Here is a 9,943-nt window from a genome sequence, read left to right as displayed (position 1 = left end):
AGCTAAGCCCCCGAGTGGAAGGCTGGCTTACCACTCGGTAGGATTTTCGTAACTTAGGCGAGTGCTCGGACTGCAGCTAAGCCTCCGAGTGAGAGGGTTGCTCTACACTCGGTAAGATTTTGATAACTTAGGCGAGTGCTTGGACTGCAGCTAAGCCTCCGAGTGAGAGGGTTGCTCTACACTCGGTAGGATTTTCGTAACTTAGGCGAGCACAGGGCTGCAGCTAAGCCCCCGAGTGGAAGGCTGGCTTACCACTCGGTAGGATTTTTATAACTTAGGTGAGCACAGGGCTGCAGCTAAGCCCCCGAGTGGAAGGCTGGCTTACCACTCGGTAGGATTTTGATAACTTAGGCGAAACAGATTCGCAGCTAAGCCTCCGAGTGGGAGTCTGGCTCGCCACTCGGTAGGATTTTTACAAACTTAGGCGAAACGGATTCGCAGCTAAGTCGCCCACTGAGGGGGAATTTTATTGGACAAAAATAAAAAGCGACAGAAATTATGGAGGGACTATGACACTATTATTTTGAGGTCCATGAACTACACAAGTACTTTATTTCATCTCATCCGAGTGATAAAACTTAAGTGTAAAATGGGCGGAGTAGCTCCGCGTTCCAAGCTCGGGGCTCGTCGATATTATGCTCGACGTTGTAAAGACGGTACGCCCCGTTGTGGAGAACCTTGGTGACGATGAAGGGGCCTTCCCAAGAAGGAGCAAGCTTGTGTGGTTTGTGCTGATCCACTCGAAGAACCAAATCTCCTTCCTGGAAGGCTCGACCTCTCACATTTCTGGCGTGGAAACGACGCAAATCTTGTTGGTAGATGGTCGACCGGATCAGAGCCATCTCCCTTTCTTCCTCTAAAAGGTCGACTGCGTCTTGCCGCGCTTGTTCAGCCTCTGCTTCGTTGTAGATTTCAACTCGAGGAGCATTGTGGAGAAGATCACTCGGCAAGACTGCTTCAGCTCCGTAGACCAAGAAGAATGGAGTTCTTCCGGTCGACCGATTAGGTGTGGTCCGCAGTCCCCAGAGTACTGAGGGAAGTTCGTCGACCCAAGCTCCAGCCGCGTGTTTGAGATCACGCATCAGTCGAGGCTTCAATCCCTTAAGAATCAGTCCATTAGCTCGCTCTGCTTGTCCATTCGACTGCGGATGGGCGACTGAAGCGTAGTCGACCCGTGTGCCCTGGGAGTTGCAGAAAGCTCTGAATTCCTCTGAGTCAAAGTTCGACCCATTATCCGTAATGATGCTGTGTGGGACTCCATATCTGAATATTAGTTCCCTGATGAAGCTAACAGCAGTACCGGTGTCAAGGCTCTTGATTGGTTTAGCCTCGATCCACTTGGTGAACTTGTCGACTGCCACCAGTACATGCGTGAAGCCACTTCGTCCTGTTCTCAAAGGACCGACCATGTCCAATCCCCATACTGCGAAAGGCCAGACGAGTGGAATGGTCTTCAGAGCCGACGCAGGCTTGTGTGACATATTCGAGTAGAATTGACATCCCTCGCACTTATCCACTATCTCTTTTGCCATCTCATTCGCCTTTGGCCAGTAAAATCCGGCTCGGTATGCTTTGGCCACGATGGTCCGAGAGGACGCATGATGACCACAGGTCCCCGAGTGAATATCATTGAGGATGAGTCGACCTTCTTCTGGTGTTATGCACTTCTGACCAACTCCAGTCGCGCTTTCTCTGTATAATTGTCCTTTGATTACGGTAAAGGCCTTAGATCGACGGACGATCTGTCGAGCCTCTTCCTCATCCTCCGGGAGCTCTTTCCTCAGGATATATGCGACATACGGAATCGTCCAGTCGGGAATGACCACCAAAACCTCCATGATCAAGTCGACCACCGCTGGGACTTCAACTTCAGTCGGATCTGTGGCACTCTTGGGCTGTGGAGTTTCTTCGGTGAAAGGATCCTCTTTGACTGACGGAGTGTGTATATGCTCCAAGAACACACCACTCGGAATGGCTTCTCTCTTGGAACCTATCTTTGCTAGATCATCAGCTGCTTGATTTTTCAGTCGGGGTATATGATGGAGCTCCAACCCCTCGAACTTCTTTTCCAGCTTCCTCACTGCACTGCAGTATCCAGTCATGGCTGGGCTTCTCACGTCCCACTCTTTCATCACCTGATTGACCACTAAATCCGAGTCGCCATAGACCATCAGGCGACGGACGCCGAGTGAAATGGCCATGCGCAACCCATATAAGAGGGCTTCATATTCTGCCTCATTGTTGGAGGAATCAAAGTGAATCTGGAGCACATATCTGAGCTTATCTCCTCTGGGGGAAACCAGGACAACCCCAGCACCGGAACCATTCAACATCTTAGAGCCATCAAAAAACATGGTCCAATGCTCCGAGTGAACTTCAGTCGGCTGCTGCTGTTCAATCCACTCGGCAAGGAAATCTGCTATTGCCTGGGACTTAATGGCTTTCTTTGCCTCAAACTTGATATCAAGGGGAAGAAGTTCAATCGCCCATTTGGCCACTCGACCAGTTGCATCTCTGTTGTGCAAAATCTCTGATAGTGGAGCGTCGCTGACGACTGTGATGGAATGATCAGAGAAATAATGAGCAACCTTCTTTGTGGTCATGTATATTCCATACACAAGCTTCTGATAATGAGGATATCTCTGCTTGGATGGAGTCAAGACTTCAGACAAATAATACACTGGGCGCTGAACTTTGAGAGCTTTTCCTTCTTCTTCCCGCTCGACCGTTAGCACAGTACTGACGACTTGTCCTGTGGCTGCGATATAGAGCAACAGAGGCTCTTTGCTGATTGGAGCAGCAAGCACCGGCTGGGTGGAGAGCAGAGCTTTTAGCTCGGCAAACGCTGCATCAGCTTCTGGAGTCCACTCGAACTTGTCTGTCTTCTTCATCAGTCGGTAAAGAGGTAATGCCTTTTCACCGAGTCGTGAGATGAATCGACTTAATGCGGCCAAGCATCCAGTAAGCTTCTGGACATCATGCACTCGCACAGGGCGTTTCATTCGGAGAATAGTGCCAATCTTCTCTGGGTTAGCGTCGATTCCCCGTTCGGAAACGAGAAAACCGAGTAACTTGCCACCAGGAACTCCAAATGTGCACTTTGATGGATTGAGCTTGATATCATACCTTCTGAGGTTGGCAAATGTTTCGGCGAGGTCAGCGAGCAGGTCGGAACCTTTTCGCGACTTGACAACGATATCATCCATATAAGCTTCCACATTCCGACTGATTTGAGTGAGTAGACACTTCTGAATCATTCGCATAAATGTGGCTCCGGCATTCTTGAGGCCGAATGGCATGGTGATATAGCAGAAGCACCCGAATGGAGTGATGAAAGCTGTTTTTACCTCGTCGGGCCCGTACAGACGGATCTGGTGGTACCCGGAGTAGGCATCTAAAAAAGATAACCTCTCACATCCCGCGGTCGAGTCAACAATTTGATCTATGCGAGGGAGAGGAAAATGATCTTTCGGGCAGGCCCGGTTGATGTGCTTGAAATCAATGCACATTCGGAGCGACTTGTCCTTCTTAGGAACCATGACGACATTAGCGAGCCACTCGGAGTGGTATATCTCTCGGATAAATCCTGCCGCCAACAGTCGAGCCACTTCTTCGCCAATGGCTTTTCTCTTCTGGACGGCGGACCGCCGAAGATGCTCTTTGACTGGTTTTGCAGATGAGTCGACTCTTAGGCGATGCTCAGCCAGTCCCCTGGGAACACCTGGCATGTCAGCGGGCTTCCATGCAAAAATGTCCCAGTTCTCACGGAGGAACTGGATGAGCGCTTCTTCCTATTTTGGGTCGAGTGTCGTGGAGATGCGGGTCGGAGCTGCTTCGGGGTCGGTCGGGTGAATGTGAACAGGCTTCGTCTCACCGGACGACTGGAATGCAGACTCTGTGGCGGGCTTCTTGGATCGCAGCAAGTCACTCGGATCTGCGTTTTGCTTGTATTCTTCGAACTCGACCGCTGTCACCTGGGAATCGGCAATCTTGGAGCCCTTCTGAAAGCACTCTTCTGCCTTTTTCCTATCACCGGTGACAGTGATCACTCCTTTGGGACCGGGCATCTTCAATTTGAGGTATACGTAGCATGGTCGAGCCATGAACCGCGCGTAAGCTGGTCTCCCCAAAATGGCATGATATGCACTTTGAAAATCCACGACCTCAAACGTCAACTTTTCTTTGCGAAAATGCTTTGAATCGCCAAACACCACGTCCAAAGCTATCTGGCCGAGTGACTCGGCCTTCTTCCCTGGTATAACTCCATGAAAGCTCATGTTACTAGTGCTCAGTCGGGACATCGGAATGCCCATACCTTTCAATGTGTCTGCATACAATAAGTTCAGCCCACTTCCACCATCCATCAGCACCTTTGTCAGTCGAGTGCCTTCGACAACTGGATCGACCACCAAAGCTTGCCTCCCAGGGGTGGCAATATGAGTCGGGTGATCAGATTGGTCGAATGTGATGGGTGTTTGAGACCACTTCAGATAATTTGCTTTTGCGGGGGCAACCATGTTCACCTCTCGGTTAATCACTTTCAGTCGACTTCTGCTTTCCACATCTGCAAAGATCATCAGAGTGGAGTTGATATGCGGATATCCTTCCTCACTGTCCTCCTTGTCTTCGGCCTTGTCCGACTCCTTCTCCTTGTCCTTAGACTGTTTTCCCTGAAACTGCTGGATCAGGAGTCGACATTGGCGAGTGGTGTGCTTCGGGTAAATGATATTCCCCTCTTCGTCTTTCTTCGTGTGAATGTGACATGGCATATCCATCACGTCGTTCCCTTCTTTATCCTTTACCTTCTTGGGGTTCCAGGATCCTTTTGGTTTCCCCTTAAACTTTCCTTGAGTCACGGCCAGAGCCTCTCCAGGAGCTGCCGGTTCAGCCTTCCGCTTCTGTTTCCGACTGGTGTTTCCTTTTTCCGACTGACTCGGCTTGTGCTTGCCGCTTCGGAGTCGGTCTTCTTCTTCGCCGTTGGCGTACTTGGTAGCAATCTCCATCATCCGACTCAAGGTCATGTCACCGGTTCGACCAAACTTCAAACTCAGTTCTCTGTTCTTGACACCATCTTTGAAGGCGCAGACTGCCTGATGATCAGACACATTCTCCACAGTGTGGTGCAAAGTGATCCACCTCTGAATATACTCTCTGAGAGTCTCATTAGTTTTCTGCACGCAGACTTGCAACTCTGTCAATCCAGCTGGTCGCTTGCAAGTTCCTTCAAACGTCCTGACGAACACTCGGGACAGATCTTCCCAAGTGTAAATGCTGCTAGGAGGTAATTGAGTCAACCATGCCCTGGCAGAACCTTCCAACATGAGGGGCAAATGCTTCATGGCCACCTCGTCGTTCCCACCACCAATCTGAACTGCCACTCGGTAGTCTTCAAGCCAAGTTTCAGGCTTAGACTCACCAGTGAACTTGCTGACTCCTGATGCCAACCTGAAATTGGGAGGGATAACTGCGGCTCTGATAGCTCTGCTGAAACATTCAGGACCAGAAACATGCACTCGACTGCTTGTGGGTACATCTCTGTCGAGTCCACCTCGATGGGCTCTGTTCCGGTCAACCAACCCTTGCACGATAATGGATCGCGCGTCGAAGCCTGGTTCTCTGGGGTCGACTGGAACCCTACGCCCTGTACTGTACTGACGCCTATCATCTGGCTGCCGAGGAGCGTAAGACCCACCCCTCGGAGGGGAATAGGGCACTCGACGCCTATCATCTCGGTCGAGTCTGTCGCCATATTGATCTCGCCGATTCTCGCGCCCTTCACGCCGCGGAGGCGATCTGGGGCTGTGCGCCGACTGAACCGTATTCACAGTGACGGATCGACTGTGAATTCTGTTGCGCGACTGAGACACGGCTGAATTCTGATCTCCTGCTGCCCGGAGCAGATCCCTGATCTGCAGCAAACCTCTGCCAGCTTCCGACTGCGAAGGCTGGATGGACTCTGCTATACGGGTCGCAGCTGCTAGATTCTGAATTGGGGTTCGATATACCTGAGTCGGCGGGAAGAGTTGACGTCGACTGGTGTCGGGAACTCGTTGCCGCGCGCGCTCGTCGAGTGCTCGCTGAAGGTTCTCCAGTCGAGTGCGCTCGGCCAAATTGGCCAGACGCGCCTCCTCCAAGGCACGAGCCTCGGGGGTTTCTCCTGCGATGGGAATACGCAGGGGATCCTCGTTCCTGCGGCGAAGTTCCTCTCTTTGCAGAGAGTCGAGTGGCTCGGGCTGGTACTCTTCGTAGCCTCGTGTAGGGTCGCCGCCGTCACCTGCTCCACCACCACGGGCGAAGCCAGGGGGACTGTGGGGCCCGTCGACCATCAAGATTTCCGCCGCTGGATCACTGCTACCGCACTCGGATGCAGTCTCTACGGAGCCAGTCGACTGATCGAACAAGCCGTAGAGAGGTTCGTCGGGCTCGATTGCCGCAACTTGGGTGGTGGCCGATTGGCGAGCCACCGCGTGCCTCACCCATCGCTGAAGCCTCGACCGGCCTGAGCGCTTGCGCTGGCGGGAGACCGGGAGGGTGGACGATAAAGGAGCCGACCGATACTGGGTCGACGGTTGCCGCAGCAGAACGCCACGGACACATGCGCGAAAATGCGTCGCACCGCGGACGGGGAGCGCATCCACGTCGAGTGGAGCCTCCTGGAGCCATGCGGAGTCGTCGGCGATGAAGGTGAGAGTGCCGAGACGGATCTCTTGACCCTCGACCAAAACTCCAGCAGACACCATGATGAAAGTACTCGGAAGAATCGCAACTTCTCCACAAAATCGCTAAAACACCTGCCCCACGGTGGGCGCCAACTGTCGTGGTTCTAAGCCTGACAGTAGAGTGGGGGGTAGGTATGGAGAGGCAAGGTCCTAGCTATGGAGAGGTTGTAAGCACAAAGGATGTACGAGTTCAGGCCCTTCTCGGAGGAAGTAACAGCCCTACGTCTCGGAGCCCGGAGGCGGTCGAGTGGATTATGAGTATATGAGTTGCAAGGTGCCGAACCCTTCTGCCTGTGGAGGGGGGTGGCTTATATAGAGTGCGCCAGGACCCCAGCCAGCCCACGTAGGAGAGGGTTTAAGGTGAGTTAAGTCTGGGGCGTTACTGGTAACGTCCCACATAAAGTGCCTTTACTATCATAAAGTCTACTTGATTACAGGCCGTTGCAGTGCAGAGTGCCTCTTGACCTTCTGGTGGTCGAGTGAGTCTTCGTGGTCGAGTCCTTCAAGTCAGTCGAGTGTGTCCCTCGTTAGTCGACTGGAAGGCGACTTCTTCTAAGGGTGTCCTTGGGTAAGGTACTTAGATCAGGTCCATGACCCTACCCTAGGTACATAACCCCATCAGTCATGCCGGTGACGATGGAGATCATGATGATTCTTTGGAGATGGAGATCAAAGGCACAAGATGATGATGGCCATATCATGTCACATGTTTTGATTGCATGTGATGTTTATCTTTTATACATCTTATTTTGCTTAGTTCGGCGGTAGCTTTATAAGATGATCCCTTACTAAAATTTTAAGGAAAAAATGTTCTCCCTGAGTATGCACCGTTGCCAAAGTTCGTCGTGCCGAGACACCACGTGATGATCGGGTGTGATAAGCTCAACGTTCACCTACAATGGGTGCAAGCCAGTTTTGCACACGCAGAAATACTTGGGTAAAACTTGACGAGCCTAGCATATGCTGATATGACCTCGGAACACTAAGACCGAAAGGTCGAGCGTGAATCATATAGTAGATATGATCAACATAGCGATGTTCACCATTGAAAACTACTCCATATCACGTGATGATCGGTTTTGGTTTAGTTGATTTGGATCACGTGATCACTTAGATGATTAGAGGGATGTCTATCTAAGTGGGAGTTCTTAAGTAATATGATTAATAGAACTTTAATTTATCATGAACTTACTCCTGATAGTTTTTGCAAATAATGTTGTAGATCAATAGCTCGCTTTGTTGCTTCCCTATGTTTTATATGTGTTCCTAGAGAAAATTAAGTTGAAAGATGATAGTAGCAATGATGCGGACTAGGTCCGTGATCTGAGGTTTATCCTCATTGCTGCATAGAAGAATTATGTCCTTGATGCACCGCTAGGTGACATACCTATTGTAGGAGCAGATGCAGACGTTATGAATGTTTGGCTAGCTCAATATGACGACTACTTGATAGTTTAGTGCACCATGCTTAATGGCTTAGACTCGGGACTTCAAAGACATTTTGAACGTCATGGACCATATTAGATGTTCCGGGAGTTAAAGTTAATATTTCAAGCAAATACCCGAGTTGAGAGATATGAAGTCTCCAACAAGTTCTATAGCTAAAATATGGAGGAGAATAGCTCAAGCAGTGAGCATGTGCTCAGATTGTCTGGGTACTACAATCGCTTGAATCAAGTGGGAGTTAATCTTCCAGATAAGATAGTGATTGACAGAGTTCTCTAGTCACCATCACCAAGTTAGTAGAACTTCGTGATGAACTATAATATGCAAGGGATGAACAAGACAATTCCCGAGCTCTTCGCAATTCTAAAGGCTACGGAGGTAGAAATCAAGAAGGAGCATCAAGTGTTGATGGCCAATAAGACCACCAGTTTCAAGAAAAATGGTAAAGGGAAGAAGAAGGGGAACTTCAAGAAGAATGGCAAACAAGTTGCTGCTCAAGAGAAGAAACCTAAATCTGGACCTAAGCCTGAGACTGAGTGCTTCTACTGCAAAGGAAATGGTCACTGGAAGCGGAAATACCCTGAATATTTGGTGGATAAGAAGGATGGCAAAGTGAACAAGGGTATATTTGATATACAGGTTATTGATGTGTACCTTACTAGTGTTTATAGTAGCCCCTGGGTATTTGATACTTGTTCGGTTGCTAAAAATTAGTAACTCAAAACAGGAGTTACACAATAAACAGAGACTAGTTGAGGGTGAAGTGACGATGTGTGTTGGAAGTGGTTCCAAGATTGATATGATCATCATCACACACTCCCTATACTTTCGGGATTAGTGTTAAACCTAAATAAATGTTATTTGGCGTTTGCGTTGAGCATGAATATGATTTGATCATGTTTATTGCAATACGGTTATTCATTTAAAGTCAGAGAATAATTGTTGTTCTGTTTACATGAATAAAACCTTCGATGGTCATACACCCAATGAAAATAGTTTGTTGGATCTCGATCGTAGTGATACACATATTCATAATATTGATGCCAAAAGATGCAAAGTTGATAATGATAGTGCAACTTATTTGGGGCACTGTCGTTTGGGTCATATCAGTGTAAAGCGCATGAAGAAACTCCATAAAGATAGATTTTTGGAATCACTTGGTTATGAATCATTTGATGCTTGCGAACCGTGCCTTTTGGGCAAGATGACTAAAACTCCGTTCTTCGGAACAATGGAACGAGCTACTGACTTGTTGGAAATAATACATACCGATGTATGCGTCCAATGAGTGTTGATGCTCGTGGCGGATATCATTATTTTCTGACCTTCACAGATGATTTGAGCAGATATGAGTATATCTACTTAATGAAGCACAAGTCTGAAACATGCGAAAAGTTCAAAGAATTTCAGAGTGAAGTGGAAAATCATCATAACAAGAAAATAAAGTTTCTACAATCTGATCGTAGAGGAGAATATTTGAGTTACGAGTTTGGCCTTCATTTAAAAACAATGTGGCATAGTTTCACATATCACGCCACATGGAATACCATAGCGTAATGGTGTGTCTGAACGTCATAACCGCACTTTATTGGATATGGTGCGATCTATGATGTATCTTACCAATTTACCACTATCGTTTTGGGGTTATGCATTAGAGACAGCTGCATTCACTTTAAATAGGGCACCATCAAAATCCGTTGAGACGATGCCTTATGAATTGTGGTTTGGCAAGAAACCAAAGTTGTCGTTTCTTAAAGTTTGGTGCTGCGATGCTTATG

This window comes from Triticum aestivum, chromosome 5B (assembly GCF_018294505.1).
Source record: "Triticum aestivum cultivar Chinese Spring chromosome 5B, IWGSC CS RefSeq v2.1, whole genome shotgun sequence".
In the NCBI taxonomy this organism is placed as follows: Eukaryota; Viridiplantae; Streptophyta; class Magnoliopsida; order Poales; family Poaceae; genus Triticum; species Triticum aestivum.
This window is presented reverse-complemented; position numbering follows the sequence as displayed.